General features: G+C 42.7%; 1 protein-coding gene across 2 annotated transcripts in view; it reads left to right on the top strand.

Moving 5' to 3' along the window:
• Positions 1–19,655, top strand: part of LOC122557047 (gamma-aminobutyric acid receptor subunit gamma-4-like) — a 236,879-nt gene that overhangs the window by 28,202 nt on the left and 189,022 nt on the right. The window lies entirely within an intron of this gene.

The raw sequence follows: 19,655 nt of genomic DNA on the forward strand, positions 1-19,655 counted from the left end.
AGGACTTATACACTTAATGGTAAGGTCCTAGGGAGTGTTGCTGAACAAAGAGACCTTGGAGTGCAGGTTCATAGCTCCTTGAAAGTGGAGTCGCAGGTAGATAGGATAGTGAAGAAGGCGTTTGGTATGCTTTCCTTTATTGGTCAGAGTATTGAATACAGGAGCTGGGAGGTCATATTGTGGCTGTATAAAACATTGGTTAGGCTACTGTTGGAATATTGCGTGCAATTCTGGTCTCCTTCCTATCAAAAAGATGTTGTGAAACTTGAAAGGGTTCAGAAAAGATTTACAAGGATGTTGCCAGGGTTGTAGGATTTGAGCTATAGGGAGGGGCTGAACAGGCTGGGGCTGTTTTCCCTGAAGCGTCGAAGGCTGAGGGGTGACTTTTGTAGAGGTTATAAAATTGTGAGGGGCATCGATAGGATAAATAGAGAAAGTCTTTTCCCTGGGGTGGGGGAGTCCAGAACTAGAGGGCATAGGTTTAGGGTGAGAGGGGAAAGATATCAAAGAGACCTAAGGGGGAACTTTTTCTCGAAGAAGATGGTGCGTGTATGGAATGAGCTGCCAGAGGAAGTGGTGGAGGATGGTACAATTACAACATTTAAAAGGCATCTGGATGGGTATATGAAGAGGAAGGGTTTGGAGAGATATGGGCTGGGTGCAGGCAAGTTGGATTAGATTGCGTCCGGACAAGCTGGACTGAAGGGTCTGTTTCCATGCTATACAATTCTATGACTCTATAAGGATGTTTAAGGTGTGCTAATACAGGAAGCTACTTAAGCTGTTATTCTCAACACTTCAGAAATTATCTTTCTAGTTTCCAGGAGGTGGATATATGGCCCATCTCTTGGCTCCTAGGTCTGGTTAATCAGTGGTGTTGGTATGGCTGGATCAAAGGAAGCAAGTGTTCCTCTGCTCCCCCAGGATATGAGATTTGCATTCTCTTTAACTTTAGCTCAAGCATTGTAGAGGTGTTGCTGGTAGTTCAATGAATGGTCACGATGGATACCAGAGTCACTTAGTGTTATATTATGAGTGAGTAGTCAGTAACAAAACCAGATATGAATCTCCTCCCTGGCTTTCAAGATTTTCAGGCTAAAATTAGATTGGGCATTGCCAAGGTGAAGTCTCAATTTTGTAAAGTACATTTCTACAGAACACAGTCCTTGAGTGAATGCTTTCCCAAATTTCAGGAAGAGCCAAGGCTGAGTCATTCATGAATGTGTAGAGTGGGAAGGAGGTCATTGGTAAACAAGCCAAGGAGAGTCAGTGTGAGGACTGATGGTCAGTTTACACTGAGTTGGTGGGTGAATCCATCCTCGACAGTCCCCCAAATCAGCTCAAACATTTCAATCACTGAGCCGCCAATCAGAGGAAACTACCTCTCCCATAAATAAAATGGAAGAAACCAGTTGATGAGCTGCTACTCCTTTCATAGACGTGTTCTCAGCCAGGCCTATTACTGTTAGGTTGCTTGTCTCACCAGGAAGCCTGTTAAATGGCAGAGAAGTGGGCACTTACGGACATCAATGATAGCAGTGAGAGAACCAGCAGGAATCCCTAGCTAATGCTAGGACCAGGGCTATCCTTTTGTAGGAATGGGACAACTATCTGCCTGGTCTGAGGTGAGGTCATCTACTGTGATGGGTATGGGAGGAGGTGGCGGAAGAGGGCTGCATATAGATATGAGGGGAGAAGGTGCTGTAGGTTGGGGGATAAGAGAACTGCACAATGGGTGTGACTGGAGAAGGGGACTGCACGAAAGATGGAGGGGAGAAGGTGTTGTAAGATGGGTGTGAGGGGTAAAGGGGGGGTGAGGTACAATGAAAAGAGAACAACTTTAAACCTGCAAACAGAGGAATACTCAGCTAACCACGACAAAAGGAAAACTGTAACCCATTGCAATCATGTAGTTTTTGCAAAGAAATGGAATCTCAAGGAATCTCAAATTTAAGACTGGAAGATTAGGAGTGACTGTACTTAGAAAGAATGCAGCAAAAAAGTATACACTAATGAACACTTTAAAGACTGTTAATTGTTAAGTTTGAATCTGAGATGGAGAACTGAAAGGCAATATAAAGAGTAAAATACTACCTCACTGAAATGTTTCAGCTTTGTGCCTGTGTGATGGAAACGCATTAGCTATGTATATTTACAGCGATACCTTTATCTGTAGAAATGTGTTTAAGTTATTTTGAATGCACCTTTGTTATTAACCCATACCTGTTGTCCAGTATTAATTTAACAACTGTTGTGTCAGGAAATTCAAGCTTGCCTCATATGTTGTGAATTTGAGTTCAGTGGAAAATTGATTATTATTGAGGGTACTGATTTCTTCGAGTTCTGTTTCTATGGCAGTCTAATTACCACTCGCATAAACATAGACATAGAAGGCAATGGAACTGCATGACTGCATCACTTAGTGAATGAGTTACTGAGGATGAAATAAAGGGGCCCCTGAAAACTGAAAAGAAAAATGAAAATAAAACCCTTGAGAAAACCTAAAGAGGATTCCAAGGGAAGGAAAAAAAGACCTCTGTTTCTTAGTAAAGAAATCATAGCAGGAACATTGGGAAACTAATGGATTAGTGCAAGTGTGGTACATCAAATAATTAATATCCATGAAGGGAATATACTAGAGAATGCAATGGAACTAAAGACTGATAACCCCACAGTACAATGGCTTATGTTTGATTGTTCTCGAAGAGATAGATGCTGAGATAGTGGAAACATTGACAACAATTTTCCAAATTTTGAAAATGATCTCAGTGTAATGCAAGTTCCAAAATTATGTTCAAGAAAGGAGGCAAAGCAAAATAAATGAATTATAGGCCAGGAGACAGTAAGGACTGCAGATGCTGGAAGCCAGAATAAATAGATGTGAAGCTGGAAAAACACAACAGGTCAGACAGCATCCGAGGAGCAGGAATGTCAGTGTTTCGGGCCTAAATGCTTCAACAGGACTGGGGAGGGGGAGGAAGCCCAGGAGTATATTGGGAGGGGTGGGCTTGTGTGGAGGGTGCTGCTGGGGAAAGAGTAGGTAGAATGGTGATAGGTGGATGCAGATAGGGAGTTGTTTTGATTGGTCTTTGGGAAGGATGAAGTGAATGGGAATATAAATAAGGGGAAAGTGGAGCCACCCTTACTGCCTGATGGTTAATTGAGTCTCTTCAATTGAAAATAATGGCTACTTTACAACCTTATTCCACTGCCATTGGGTGCCCTGTGTCCTGTGAGGAGCCCACCCAGTAAAAGCTTGAGGCTGGGCACAGTGGGAGTTGAAGGAGTTGAGTGGATATCTTCTGAGCAGGTGCCCAGCGCTCCTTAGAGAGCCCCTGCATCCCTTACTGTCAAGGAATACCCTTGGTGAGCAACAAATGCCCACCCTTCATTTTGAAACCACCTTCACAGACCCAGCTGCAGTTGCGGCAGCATCCATTTTTCCCAGCGGTGATGGGGCAGAATCCACAATGCTAGGCTGTTCTGAAAATGGCCATCACAGGACTACTCCTGGCAAGTGGATGCGGACACCATCGTTATCGTTACATTCAGTTTGGACAGAAGAAAGAGAGACTGGTGGAAACCCAACAGCCAGGCAGATCGCCAACGGTCAGCCAGAAGCCTCCCGAAGGATCAGGGTGGACTAACTCTTTTGGACATGTTCTGAATGTCGCCGCAACATTGGGGAGAGGCTCTGGCTGCAGAGCCTCAGCACTGTGTCTGAGCACAGTACTGAAACAGTTAATGGGTATGAGAATGGAGAATCAGCGAAGAGGCTGTAAAACCTGACATCTATTATTAATGATACAAATCACTGTTCTGAGCCCATGCATTTTTATGACTTGGAACCTTAATAAACAGCAACAATGACAAAACAAATTAATGTATGAGATACACAATGACAATCGTTATTAAAAAAACTTTCATTTATGTTGAGCCCAGTGAGTGTTACTCTTAATAAAGCCTGACAACTTGATCAACAACCCAAAATTTTGAAACCAGTTTTATTTTTTATTTCCAAGCTGTGGCGCACAAAGCTGTGCAGGAAGTGCTTTTGACACCTACAGCCAGATCCCAGCTGGCAACTGATTTCCTATTCTTTTGCCTTGTTTGTTGCTTCATTTGAGAATGAATTGCAGAGGCGAGACACCGAGATACAGGCAACAGGAGAGCCGTGTCACCGTGAGTTATTGTCACGGTGTCATTTGTGATCACAGACAGGTTCCCCATTCGAGTTCAGAACCTAAGATTCTGAACAGCCACTGGTTTGTGATGAGGCATTTGCAGCCTCTGTGGCAGCTCTCATTCTCTCGATCGATTCTGACTGTCCTGTTTTTGCGATGCAGCTCAATGGCAGGAGGGTGGACCGCAAATTCAGGAGGGCATTTCTTGCACCCATGCATGTTTCAACATCAGCTCCAGATTTTGTGTGAGCAAGTCCTGCCACCATTTAGGTGCCAAGCATGATAGAAACGATCTCCTTGTATTTTTCAGTGATTTCTCTTGGAGTTGGGAGTTACATCAACTGACCAAGCCCTCATCATTCTGCAGGCTTAGTCTATCAGCTATAATGTTCAAGGTTGCCTGTTTAATACAGTGATTTTATTAATGATCATTCCATGTTTCTCATTAGTTTCTGGGAATGGCTTCTGAGGTTCTTTTTATTTCAGTTTTGGCTTTAGACTCCTTTTTTTCCTTTTGCGCATCTAAACTTCCCTCAGCCTTACAGCTCTCTAAGATCGTTATGTCAGTCCAAACTTACAAATCTCATTCACTTGTAGTCACCATTAACTCAGTGGAATCTTTCACATTGTAAAGCTTCCTCTTTGGCTTTCTTTAAACATCCCCTAGTCCACGATGTTATCCAGCATCTGATGTTCCTTCTTCCGCTTCTACCTTGACCTCACTTTCTCCTTCTCCCTGTAATACGCAGAGAGCTATCACCTTCAGGACTGTACATCCCACCATCTATTGTGACAAACGAAAGAACTTAAATTTATGTAGTGCCTTTTTAACCCTAAAAATAACCTTTCTCCAATTTTTGAAGCATAGTGTCTGATGTACCTTCCAATTTGTTCCCTGAAGCCTCTCATGTGGAACAATGAGTCCATAAGCTGCTCGAAGAGATGGTCATTGAGGGATAACTATAGCCAGGATAACACAGAGAATATCCTTCCTTTTCTTTGAATGGTGTCACTTGGAAAATAGATCGGGCCTTGAGTCTGTAAGACTACCTGTGACAGTGCTGTTGTCTATTAGTAGTACTGTGGAGGATCCATCTGGACCATGTACTGTAATGTTCACTTTTATTTTCAACCATGGATTAAAAATGGGAAAAGTGCTGCTTTGAATTCAAGGAAACTGTGTCAAGGTGCCATAGTCCTAACAGACAACAGGGCTCCTCTCTCATTTGACGGAGATGACTGGTGGTGGTTTAACCTGAGTGTCACCAGACCTCAGGTGAGGGGAGAGGTTGAGAAGGAGAGTTCTCCATGGTAATGTCAGCCCCTGTGGGAATTGAGCCCAACTGTTGGTATCACTCTGTATCGCAATGCAGCCGTCCAGCTATTGGAGGAAAGAAAATGTTTGTAGTTTGAAAAATAAGTTACTGGAGCATATTGTAAGTTATATTTTCAAAGTTACCTTATTGAAGCAGAGAGGGTGAGATCCAGAAAAATTGACATTGTATGGCTGTTTGTATTCAAGGTAATTCTGCCCAGACGTTAATTGGCTTTTCAATTGGCCCCAGTTGTTTTGGGTTCAGGTGAATGTAACATGATAACAGCCTCTTGACTGGTTCCTGGATAGGTGGCTATATCCTTGTTTGTGAACAATATAGCAAAAGCATCTGTATCTCTCTTTTCTTTTTGTGTGGAGAAGTTAAAGACAATCTCGAGCAGCTAGCTTTTCTCTGTGAGCTACTCCATCTGTAAATCCCCCATTTAAAGGAGAAAGATACTTTGAAAGGGCAGATTCTCAACCAGTGAACGAAAGACTGAGAATTGGTGTAACTTCTGTCATCAGCAGGAATTGAAAGGAACCAAAATCAAACAACTCATCGCAGTCTACAATCTAAAGTGGTGCTATTAAAATGTGATTCTCTGGTTATTTACTTTTGTCAATATTCATGTGTTGTTGTTCATCTTTGTGTCTGTCTGCATATGTGAATGAGAATTTTTAAAAGTTTAATGTATACAGTTATACATTATTAATTCAATTTGTTGACCTTTTGCCTTGATTAAAACGTTTGATTATTTTCTTGTTAATGGGCAGAAAGAAAACCTGGTATGTATATCCATTTAACTGAGTTAGACAGTCAGGTAGAATTGGGCAATTTGGTGATTTAATTGGGTTTTTCAGATTTGTGATCACATGCAGTTTGATTTGCAGCGCACTATCCCCTGTGAGTCATGATGGTATTCAAAACCTCTGGAGTGGAATCTGAATTCACAAGTTCCAAAGTGCGAGGCAAGACTGTTTCCACTGAAGCAGGGTTGAAATAATCTTGTTTGCTTTTATCATATGAGACTATTAAGAGAGAGGGAGAGAGAGAAAATGGGTCTGAGCCTGTTCCCAAGCAGTACATTCCAAACACTTGGATTAAAAGCGCATACCAGGAATCCCTCAGTAGACCTGCAAAGTGAGATGGCATTATATGTTGAGTTTGTAGGTTAATCCAACATGAGCAGTGTTGAAACTTTATTGCTGGAACAGCACAGCAGGTCAGGCAGCATCCAGGGAACAGGAGATTCGACGTTTCGGGCACAGGCCCTTCTTCAGGAAATCCAACATGAGCAACCTACCAGTCAGCTTGAATTGAGATCAACTCATTTTTTTGAACATCTCTGGCAAGTAGTTGGATGTGGCATTGTATTTCCATCACTTCATTCAAAATAATTAAAGCTTGACGTGATTCAGCATCATCTCACAAGCAAAATAAAAAATTTGCTAAATTATTCACTGTTAATTCACACAGAACAAGGACTGGTTTCCCTTCCTTTTCTTAAAGGTCTCATGCTTTCACATTTCTCCTCCTGTTCCTTGCAGCAATTGGAGAAAATTTCATTCAAGGAGGAGTGTTTTGTAGACAATATCAAAAGCTCATTGATGTTTAAAAAATATTAATTCATGGGATTTGAGCATTGCTGATTTAAAAATAGTCCAGTTATCATTTATTACCCATTCCCAATCTCCCCTAAAAAGATGATGGTAAGCTGCCTTCTTAAATCACTGCAGTCCCTGTGCTCGAGATAGGCAAGTATGTTAGAGAGGGAATTCCAGGATTTTCACCCAGTGATAGTGAAGGCACAGTGATATATTTCCAAGTCAGGGTGGTGAATGGCTTAGAGGGAAACTTGCTGATGGTGGTGTTCCTATGTATCTGAGGCCCTTTTATTTTTTTGGTGGCACGTGTTGTTTAAGGAATAAAAGATTTACAAGGATGTTGCCAGGGTTAGAGGATTTGAGCTATAATGAGAGGCTGAACAGGCTGGGGCTGTTTTCCCTGGAGTGTCAGAGGCTGAGGGGTGACCTTATAGAGGTTTACAAAATTATGAGGGGCATTGATAGGGTAAATAGGCAAAGTCTTTTCCCTAGGGCGGGGAGTCCAGAACTAGAGGGCATAGGTTAGTGTGAGAGGGGAAAGATATAAAAGACCTACAGGGCAACTTTTTCACACAGAGGGTGGTACGTGTATGGAATGAGCTGCCAGAGGAAGTGGTGGAGGCTGGTACAATTGCAACATTTAAGAGCATTTGGATGGGTATATGAATAGGAAGGGTTTGGAAGGATATGGACCAGGTGCTGGCAGGTGGGACTAGATTGGGTTGGGATATCTGGTCAGCATGGACGGGTTGGACCGAAGGGTCTGTTTCCATGCTGTACATCTCTATGACCCCATGACTGTATGAGTAAATTTCTGCAGTGCATGTTAAGGATGGTGCACACTGTTGTTACTGAGCATTGGTAGTGGAAGGACTGAATGTTTAAGATGGTGAATAGGCTGCCAATTTAGAGGCTGATTTATCCTGGATGCTGTCAATGTTTTTCAGGTCATTCAACATTCTTCTGCCCATGATTGAACATGTAGTCAGTACAGTTGTGCTATTGCCTCTGTGCTTACTGAACTACGTTGACCCCCGGTCAAGCATTCCTCTTTGTTTTCAAATTGCTGCATGGCCTCACACCTTCCTGTCTTTGTAATTTCCTCCTGTCACCCAACCCTGTGACATACCTGTGATTCTCAAATTCTAGTCTCTTCTCAAGTTTTAATCACTGCACCATCATTGACCATGCTTTCCACTGCCTGAATCTCAGGCTCTAGAATCTATTCTCTTCTTTTCATAGAATCCTACAGTGCAAATAAAGGCCATTCAGCCTGTCAAGTCTGTACTGAACCTCAGAACAGCATCCCACACAAACCGGGCATCACTGAGCAGTTTGTTGCCGAGCAGGTTCTGCTTGACAGCACTGTTGATGTCACCTTCCATCATGTTACTGATGACCGAGAGTAGACTGGTGGGCGATAATTGGCTAGGTTGAATTTGTGTGTATAAGACATACCTGGCAATTTTTCACATTATCAGGTAGATGCCAGTGCTGTACTAGAACAACTTTCTTGTACAAGTCTTGACTAGACTTGCAGTACAAGTCTTCAATACAAATGCTGGATGTTGTGTGGGCCCAAAGCCTTTGAAGAATCTATTTCCTCCAACCATTTCTTAATATAGTGTGATGTGAACCGAGTTAGCTGGAGATTGACATTTGAGACGGTGGGGAATTCTTGAAGAATTGGAGATAGATCATCCACTCGTTACTTCTGGCTGACTTCCTGTCTTCAATAGCACCCGAACAGTCAAGCGTCCTTTGATTTCATGGACAATATTTGCATGAACAGTTCAGTTTGCAAAGTCCATGAAATAAACATCCAATTTTTCCCAGACCATAAAACTGTATTTTCCTACTGCTTTGTCCTAAAGGTTATTGCTAGTGTTTTCAATGCCCAGGACCACACTAGAGCTTTGGCAACTCCACTGAAATACAGTGTTTCTGTGTCTTGTCCAATTCTCTTGAAATCTAATAACGGCAATTTAGCATGGCCAATTCACCTAACCTGCCCATCTTTGGATTATGGGAGGAAACTGGAGCACCCGGAGAAAACCCACGCAGACACAGAGAGAATGTGCAAACTCCACACAGAGGGTTGCCCGAGGCTGGAATGGAACACGGGTCCCTGGCTCTGTGAGGCAGCACTGGTAACCACTGAGCCTCAAGTGTTTGAGAGTTGAAGTTCAACTTTTGCAGGATTGAGGTTAATGTGGAAGACTGTATCCCCCACACTCTGCACTCCCCACTCTTCACTTCCAACTCAGCACTCACCCTTTGTCTTCAGTGTAATGACTAGAAGGTACAGAGGGAAAACTACACTTTTAATTTTGTGGTAATCTTTTCTAAGTAATCTAATCTAAAGTAATCTAATCTATTAGTCCTGTGAAATCACTTTGTGTAAAACTGGAAACTTTGTTGAAAGGTGGCAGCTATAATCACGTGTCTGGAAGTAGCCAGAGCCCTCCAGCACCTTCTGCATGACAATGACGGCTTGACCACTAATACCACCTTTAACTCCTGGAGACCTAGCCCCCTTCCATATTGTGAATATAAGCTGCCTCAAGACATCCTGACTCCCATGAAGACCATGTCACAAAGGATCAATGAATAATGTTGACTTCTGACTTCAGTTGCTGTTTGTCATTGAAAGAAGTTCAATTCCAAAGCTTAGTAGTTAGAAGCTGTGCTCTCTCTCTCTCTCTCATTTAAAAAAAATACATTCATAATGAGAAACTTCCTTCCATCCCTTACTCTTTCCATCTGCCTTGTATGCTTTTGAGTGTGAATGAAGAAGTGAAGCAATTCCTAGCAGTTTGAATGTTGTGTCAATTGACCGTGTCTTTGGTATCATTTTAAAGTATTTGGCTGTATGTTTATTTCTAAGATTGAAAGACAAGGCAAAACAGGGTTTGGGTAATATACCTCAATCTACTTAAGTAAAGGATGTGATAGAAAAGGGAAAATTACATCAAACAATATACTGCTTTCCTGGCTGAAGAGGGCAAATCAATCATAATTTAAAATTCACCCCCATCCTCCACTTTGTCCATCATGGCAGGTTTGTTGACAGTCTTACTGTTTGTCGAGAGAACGAAAGACCGTTCGGAGCAGGTTATGGCAAGTGACGAAAACAGAAATTGAGACAGATGATCGTTGTCAATGAAAAAACACAAAGCAGATAAAACACAAAAATGGTCCACTGTGTATATGTGTGGAGAGGGTGAGGGTGGGAGGTGGGGTGTGGGCACAGGAATGGCTGGCGTAAGAGTTCAGTACGGAAACTAAAGTGAAAAAAAGATGGCATGGTGGTGCGGTGGTTAGCACTTCTGCCTCACAGTGCCAGGGATTCAAGTTCAATTCCTACCTCAATTGACTGTCTGTGTTGAGTTTGCAAGTTCTCTCTGTGTCTTTTTGGGTTTCTGCTGAGTGCTGTGGCTTCCTTCCACAGTCAAAAGATGTGCAAGCTAGGTGGATTAGCCATGGGAAATGCTAGCGTTATGGAGATAGGGTCAGGGGCTAGGTCTGTGTAGGATGCTCTTTGGATGGTTGGTGCAGACTCAATAGGCAAAATGGCGTCCTTCCTCACTGTAGGGATTCTATGATTCTAAGTTCAGGATCACACCAAACCCAATGCAAATTGAGGAGGAGTTATGCCAGAATGGAGCTTAGGTACTTGCTGTGGGCAACTCATTCAGAGTGAGACAGGAGTAACTCTCAGGGGATTGTAAATATACACAGCAAGGGCTGAGCTTTTAAAGAGGGATAAGGCCAGAAGGAAAAATTGGGGAAGAGGAATCTAGAGGTGCATTTGGGTCCATAAGTTGTTGGAGTTTGTGATCCTGCCACATAGGGAAAGGAGATAAAGTGTGGAATGAGATAAGGGATGCAACAGAGGACCCTACAGGAAAGCTCAGAGATAGACGGAGTCGGTTTGGCTTATCGGAGAGTTTGAGAACATGCATGACACAGTGCATGTAGATCTCTGCATGCTGTAAGACTGCACTTTGAGAAAGAAAATACCTTTAGGAAATGTCAATGATTTTAAATCGATTGAGAAGATAAAGGCTGGATTCCTCATGGGATGGGTCGGAATCCGTTACTGAGGATGAAACTTTCACTGTGGAGTAGTTCGGGAGACACCAGATTAAATACTTGTAAGGAAGTCAAAAGAAATAAAGACCGAGCAGGGTAAGGGAGAAGGGCAGAACGTTTTCAAGGTGAACATTTCTGAGGTCTGTGAATTAAACACCAATGCAAAATGAAAATGCTGCGGATGGTGGAAATTTGAATTAAAAAGAGAAAATGCTGGAAGTAATCAAACATGTCAGGTCAATGATCTTTCGTTGGAACACAGAAATGTTATAAAATGTAATAGCTTTTAAGTAGGTCGAATGGGGGAGGATGGCGAAAGAACAAAAGAAATTATCTGTGTCGGGAAAAAGAAATGAGCTAGTAACTGGCCAAACAGCAAAGAGAGAAGACAATGTTCAAAAGAGGTGACACGATGGTGAAGAGTTTCCATTCAAAACAGCAACTTAAATTTATAGAGAGCCTTTATTGTTACAAACCATTCCAAGGTACTCAACAGGAGCATTATAAAACAAAATATGACACCAATTTAGCCATATTAGGAGATATTTAGTGACCAAACGTTTCACCAAAGAGACAAGTTTTATGCAGCCTGTTAAAGGTGGAAGGTGAGGTGGGAAAGCAGAAGGAGAGTTAGAGTGAATTCCAGAGCTTGGGGCCTTTGCAACTGAATATTGAGCGATTAAAATCAGGGGGGTTTGAGCGAACAGAATTGGAGGAGTATAGGTATTCCAAAGGGTTGTGGGGCTGGAGAAGATGATAGGGAAGGTGATGCGATGGGGAGATTAGTTGCATTGCAAAGATCCAAGGTAAGTCAATGAGGGCAAAGAGGGGAACATGAATCAGTGCAGGTCAAGTTACTAATGGAAGAGTTTTGAATGCTCCTTAAGCTTACAGAGGTATATAGAAGGCCAGCAGCTAAAATAGTCGAGTCCAGAAGTAACTAAGTCATGAATGAAGATCTCAAACTGGCTGAGACGGGCTGAAGATGGATGATGTTACAGAACTGCAAATTAGGGCGGCACCATGGTTAGCACTGCTGCCTCACAGCGCCAGAGACCCGGGTTCAATTCCTGCCTCAGGCAACTGTCTGTGTGGAGTTTGCACATTCTCCCTGTGTCTGTGTGGGTTTCTTCCAGGTGCTTCGGTTTCCTCCCACAGTCCAAACATGTGCAGGTTAGGTGAATTGGCCATGCTAAATTGCCCGTAGTGTTAAGCAAAGGGGGAAATGTAGGGGAATGGGTCTGGGTGGGTTGCTCTTTGGAGGGTCAGTGTGGACTTGTTGGGCCGAAGGGCCTGTTTCCACACTGTAAGTAATCTAATCAAAGTGGGCTTAGTGATGGTTTATATATGAGCTCAGAAGCTTATCTTGGGATCTAGCATAACACCAAGGTTGTAAACGGACTGGTTTAATCTCAGACTGCTGCCAGAGAGGAGGATAAGGTCATTAGCTAGGCAATGGAGCTTTGAGCACACACCAAAAACAATGGATTTAGTCTTTTTGATAATTTATCAGAGAAAATGTTTGCTGCATGCAGTATGGGATGTTGATAATTTAGCAACAGTGGGGTCAAGCGAGAGAAGTTCTGGCGAGGTAGGGGTGGGAGTCATTCATATCCATTTGTAAATAAGTAACACCTTTTCAGATGATATTGTTAAGTGAAAGTGAGTAAGTGAGAAATAGGAGGGGCCCAAGAATAGATCCTTGGGAGACACAAACAGCAACATTGTTAAAACAAGAGAAAATCTAGAGTGAAACGGAAACCTGCAAAGGAAAAGGAATGTAACTGAAATGGTTGAACTCACAATTGAATGCAGAAGGTTGTGAAGTGCCTAGTCAGGAGCTCTGACCCAAACTTTCCAATTGGACACTGCAGGAGACTCAGCACAGACTGGTCAGTGTTACAGCAAACTGGGGAATTAAACCGACAGGTGACAAGAAGCACAGGGAGATATTTCAGGAGCTGATCTAAAAAATCAGTCATCCAGTCTTAATTCAGTCACCCCAGCAGACTACATTCTGAGCAGTGAAAACAGTAGATAAAATTGACAAAGTACACGTTAATCGCTGCTTCGCCTGGAAGGGGTTTGTCGGGCTTTGGATGGTGACAAAGGAGAAGATACATTTACTGTGCTTGCATAGCAAAATGCCATGGCTAGAGGAACTGCGAGTTCAAGGTGACTGAGGAATGGATTAGAGTGTTGCTCCATTGGAATACTGACAGGGGAGGGAAGGGAGGATGTGTTTGGTGACATCATTACACTGGAGGTCTCATAAACGGCGGAAGTTCATGCACTGAATATGGAGATCATGGGGTAGAAGGTGAGGGTGGAGGGAATACCATGGCTGTGGGAGGGATGGGAAGGGGTGAATGCAGAAAAGTGAAAATTAGTACACTCAAGATTGGGAGGCATGCAATTATGGGGCTGGGGGCAACAGCTTGAAATAACAAAAAAGGAGACATACAGAGATGCTGCTGTCGGCAATATATCATCGCAAAAGTTGCAATGGAAACAGAGTAACTGGCAGAATGGAATGGTATCCTGACAGAAAGAGGTGGGAGAAAGCGTGATGAAGGATAACAGGGGAAATCAGTGAGGTCATCGTAAATATAGCCTGAGAGGTTGAGGAAAGACTGGGTAGCAGGTCTTGTGCAGGTGATGCAGTAAGATTAGTTTGGAGTTGACAGAGGGTGATGGGATGAAAGTGTGCTATTAGATTAATTTGGAAACTGCAGAGTTTTGCAGAGAGATAAGTGCAGTGAGTTTAGTCTGAGGTTGCTCTCACAACAAGTCAGTACACGTGGGGGAGGGGATGGCCCTAGTGGTATTATTGCCAGCTATTAATTCAGAGACTCAGGTAATATTTTGCGGACCTAAGTTCAAATCCCACCACTCCGTATGGTGGAATATGAATTAAACACAAATCTGAGGAAATAAGAGTCTAAAGCTGTTGCCGATTATTGCAAAAACCCATCTGGTTCACAAATGGTCTTTAGGGAAGGAAACTGCTGTCTTTACCTGGTCTAGCCTACGTGTGACTCCAGACCCACAGTAATGTGTTTGACTCACAGTTACCCACTCGGCATTTAGGGATAGGCAATCAATGCTGGCCTAGCCTGCGATGCCCGCATCCCATGAATAAATAAGAAAAAAAACACCTTGGGTCCCCTCCTTCTGAAATACCCAATCTTTTAAGGATGAACTTTCTTTTGCCCAAGAGTTTTCAGTGTCAATCTTGATCATATAGTTTACTTCCAATTTGCAGTGGGTGTTTTAGCAACTGAAGGTGTGACAGTCTAATTTAGACGCCAGTGTGAACTAGGAACAAACTCTTCATCTTGAATCTACGTTTATAAATCCTAGGAGCAGCAGCTGCTGCCTCAGTGGGGAGCTCAGAGTGTGGGTCTGTCAATCCAATAAAGTGTGGCTTAATGAATATTCTATAACTTGACAGCACAAAATGTCATTTGTTGAATGAAAAAGCACAGCAGCGGAAGCGGATTCAATAATAAGCCAAGAGGAGACTGGAACAAAGTTGAAGGAGAGAAAGTTTACAGGGCCATAGGGAAATAGGAGATGAGTTAAGTTATAGGATAGCTCAGTCAGTATGATGGAAGGTGTGGCATCCTGTAATATAAGATTCTCGAACCTATAAATCAGATGATAACCAGTGTGACTGTGATCAGTTCCTGTGTAACCCCTGTATTCACTCAGCACAGCTTGGGTTAATCCTACTGCTCCTTGAATTATACAGTGGGATCTGGTTGCATATTTTAGCACTCATCTGGAGAGAGAGATGCTAGTAAGTATTAGTAGTGGCTCAAGTGGTGTCACACCCTTCTCAAGTCTCACCCCAAAGCCCTGACCACAAAATATAGGCAGGCAATTTGACGCAGTGCTGAGGGAAGGTGACACAGTCAGGGGTCATGGTTTTCTGATGAGACTTTAGACAGAGATCTGACCTGTTCTCTCTCTGATGGATATCAAAGTTCTTTCACCACTAGTTGAAGAATTCTAACACCTGGCCTGGTTCGTTACCCAGAACCAAATCCAGTATGGCCTCACCTCTTGTTGGCCTGTCTACATATTGTGTTCTCTCTCTGATGGATATCAAAGTTCTTTCACCACTAGTTGAAGAGGAGCATGGAGATCTGCTTGGCATCCTGGCTAATATTTATTCCTCGACGAGTATCACTGAGCAGATTGTATGGTTATTTATTTTGTTGCTGTGTGAGGGAGCCTGATGTGTTTAAGTTGGTTACTGCTTTCTGCATATTACAACAGTAACTCCTGCTCATTTTCCAGTGTGACCAGAATTTAGACAGAATTGTTCAGCTGGGTCAAAGATAAATTGGTCCAGATTAATTGTTGAAAAGAATTCCTGATTAAACAGCATTGGAAGATAAGCCCCAGAGATGGAGCATGTGATAGTTAAATAATATCACTGATAAATAGAGAGATTGGAAGAAAAATACAATTGATACAATAAATTTGACACATATGGAGAAACTGAGTAATACAGAGGAAAAGAAACAGAAGAGATGTAAACTATGGAGGGTGTAATTCAGTGTTATTGATTCAGTGATCATGAATATGCAAATGTAGTCTATATCCAACCTGGAGTAACATACCCTGAAGGTTCTTAGTTACTCTATCAAAACCCTTCCTGAATTTAGGCAAAGCTATATAACCTTAACTCTCTCCACTAGGGAGATAATAACCTAGTTTTTTGTTTTGTTTCAGTCTCTGCAACTAAATGGAGCTTCTATTATCATTTTAGTAAGTTTCCGCTCATGCTCCCTAATGCCTTGACATCAACCTTGAAGAGTAGTTCCCAGAATTGGATATAAGAATTCCAACTGGGACCTAGCCAGGATTTCCAAAATTTTTAATGTATTAATTCTTCTCTTATGAATTCAGTGCTTCAATATGAAAAGCTCAGGTGCATTTTTTTCTTAAAGCTGCTTTATCAATTTCTCTCCTCATCTTCAAACACTTTATATATACACCCTGGTCTCTATTCCTGCACTTTGTTATAAAATTATGCCATTTATTTAATATCTTTATTCTTCTCATTCTTCTTCCTATTTCTCACTGTCTCAGATTCCAATTATCACATGTTTTCTTCTATGATCAGTCAATAACCTCCTGAAGCCTATTGCTGTCTGCCTCCATTTCCACTGTGTTTCTGCATTTAGTCTCATCTGCAAACTTTGAATGATCCCCTGTATACCCAGTCCCCAGGTCCAGGTCATTAACATTATCAAAGTCCAATATTGATCTCTAGGAAACAGATGCAACCCTTCCCTTCCATTCATCAAACAACTACTCACCATTACCCTTTGCTTCTTGTCCCTTCACCAATTTTAGATCACTGCTACCACTATCCCTCTAGCTTCAGGGATTTCTATTTTGTTAACAAGTCTATAATGTAATACTTTTACCAAATGCCATTGCAAGTCCATATGCACATGAAACATAGTACCTTTGTATTAGCCAAACCCAATTTGTTGTTAATATATTCATACTGACTTTCAATTTTGCTTCTGAACGGGCCTCACTCTTTATTAATCTATGATGGGCCATATGACTATTAAATTACTAATCTGTTTCCTCCAATAACACCTTCATTCCTCACTCACTCCAGCCCCTCAGAATCATTCCATCACCCCCACATCAGGCTCCTACTTTTTTGACTTTCATGCCTCCACCTTTCAGTCACTTCACTTGCTCCATCACCCTCCCCCCGGCCCCCAAAGACCTCCAACTAATCATAAGCTCAACCCTTTATCCTTAACATTCCCCAGTTTATCCTTTATCATCCTGACATATTTAGTCACTCACTTGCTTCCTTTTTCAATACCTCACTCATTCAGTTTGTCCATCATTCCTTGATCATACACCAGTTGTTGTGAAGAACTGGGTAAGGGTTATTTGAGATAATTCTTTGCTGCTAGTCCTTCTCTCTCTTGGGTATACCTAATGATTAGTGGCAGAAGGTACACCTGTATAGAGCATCTGTAAAAGAAACTGTTGTTTGATAACAAGAAGGTTTATTGCATGATAGGAATAGGTAAAGGCAAAGTCACCATACTCCTACTGGACGTTAGGGTTACTGATCTCACAGAATACAGGGAGAACTATCCATTTGGATACAGAACTGGCTCAAAGGTAGAAGACAGAAGGTGGTGGTGGAGGGTTGTTTTTCAGACTGGAGACCTGTGACCAGTGGAGTGCCACAGGGATCGGTGCTGGGCCCTCTACTTTTTGTCACCAAAATTGGAGGTGTAGTGAACAGCGAAGAGGGTTACCTAAGATTACAACAGGATCTGGACCAAATGGGCCAATGGGCTGAGAAGTGGCAGATGGAGTTTAATTCAGACAATTGCGAGGTGCTGCACTTTGGGAAAGCAAATCTTAGCAGGACTTATACACTTATTGGTTGTTGAACAAAGAGACCTTGGACTGCAGGTTCTTGAAAGTGCAGTCGCAGGTAGATAGGATAGTGAAGAAAGTGTTTGGTCTGCTTTCCTTTATTGGTCAGAGTATTGAGTACAGGAGTTGGGAGGTCATGTTGCAGCTGAACAGGGCATTGGTTAGGCCACTGTTGTAATATTGCATGCAATTCTGGTCTCCTTCCTATCGGAAAGATGTTGTGAAACTTGAAAGGGTTCAGAAAAGATTTACAAGGATGCTGCCAGGGTTGGAGGATTTGAGCTATAGGAAGAGGCTGAGGCTGGGGCTGTTTTCTCTGGAGTGTCAGAGGCTGAAGGGTGACCTTATAGAGGTTTAAAAAATGATGAAGGGCATGGATAGGATAAATAGACAAAGTCTTTTCCCTGGGGTCGGGAGTCCAGAACTAGAGGGCATAGGTTTAGGGTGAGAGGGGAAAGATATAAAAGGGACCTAAGGGGCAACTTTTGCACACAGAGGGGTATGAGCTGCCAGAGGAAGTGGTGGAGGCTGGTACAATTGCAACATTTAAAGGGCATTTGGATGGGTATATGAATAGGAAAGGTATGGAGGGATATGGGCCGGGTGCTGGCAGGTAGGACTAGATTGGGTTGAGATATCTGGTCAGCATGGATGGGTTGGACCGAAGGGTCTGTTTCCATGCTATACATCTCTATGACTCTATGACTCTACAGAGACAACTGGAGATGGTTTAACCTGAACATCACCACACCATAGGCAAGGAGGAAGGTTTAGAAGGAGGGTTCTTTATGGTATTCTCAGTCAGCACAGGAAGTGAATCCAAGCTGGTGAGATCACCTTACATTACAAGCCAGTCACACAGCCCACTGAGCTAACCAAACATGTGGCCTCAACTCATGCACTGGCTGAGGTTTGATTGAAAGATGATAATGCTGAGCACTGCTGCCCCACAGCGCTAGGGACCTGTTTTCGATTCCAGACTTGAGCGATTGTCTGTGTAAAGTTTGCACGTTCTCCCTATGTCTATGCAGGTTTCCTCCCACAGCCCAAAGATGTGCAAGTAACGTGGATTGTCCATGCTAAATTGTCTGTAGTGTCCAGAAATATCTAGGTTGGATGGGTTTGCTCTGGTAGATGCTGGATTATGGAGATCATAGATCATGGATCATTGAATCCCTATAGTGTGAAAACAGGCCCCTCAGCCCAACAAAATCCAAACCGACCCTCTGAAGAGTAACCTACCCAGACCCATTTCCCTATCCTATTACTTTACATTTACCCTGACTAATGCACCTAACCTACATGTCCCTGAACACTATGGGCAACTTAGCATGGCCAACTAACCTGCACAACTTTGCACTGGGAGAAAACCCACGCAGACACTGGGAGAATGTACAAACTCCACACAGACAGTAGTCTGAGGCTGGTATCGAACATGGGTCCCTGGCGCTGTGAGGCAGCAGTTCTACCCATTCTACTGATGCCACACCCAACTTTCGATTTCTATCTGTACCAGTTCCTTACTGGTACAGTTCCATATGGGCACCGTGCTGCCCATATGGTTGGGGTCTGGGTCTTGGTGGGATGGTCATCAGAGAATCAGTGCAGACTCAATAGGTTAAATGGCCTTCTTTCTGCACTGTAGGGATTCTGTAACACTCCTTGTCAACGTCTTCCCCTGACCTGAGGTGTGGTGATTCTCCGGTTAAATTCACTACTTGCCATCTCTCTCTAATGAGAGAGAGATCCCTAATGAGAGAGAGATCCAATAAGACTGTGGCAGCTTTACCCTTTAGCAATATGTACAACTACATTGGGTTGGGTTTATTTACTAGGACCTTAAGGAACTGGTACAGATAGAAATCGAGAGTAGGGCGTGGCATCAGTAGAATGGGTAGAACCCATATAACAAGGACATTAACCCCTTTAGGACCATTACTTTACATAAATAGAAAGCGCAAGACCCAGAGGGTACAGATTTAAGGTGATTAGCAAGGTGACCATTGCCAATATGCGGAAAG

The sequence above is a fragment of the Chiloscyllium plagiosum genome, chromosome 15 (assembly GCF_004010195.1).
Source record: "Chiloscyllium plagiosum isolate BGI_BamShark_2017 chromosome 15, ASM401019v2, whole genome shotgun sequence".
Classification (NCBI taxonomy): domain Eukaryota; kingdom Metazoa; phylum Chordata; class Chondrichthyes; order Orectolobiformes; family Hemiscylliidae; genus Chiloscyllium; species Chiloscyllium plagiosum.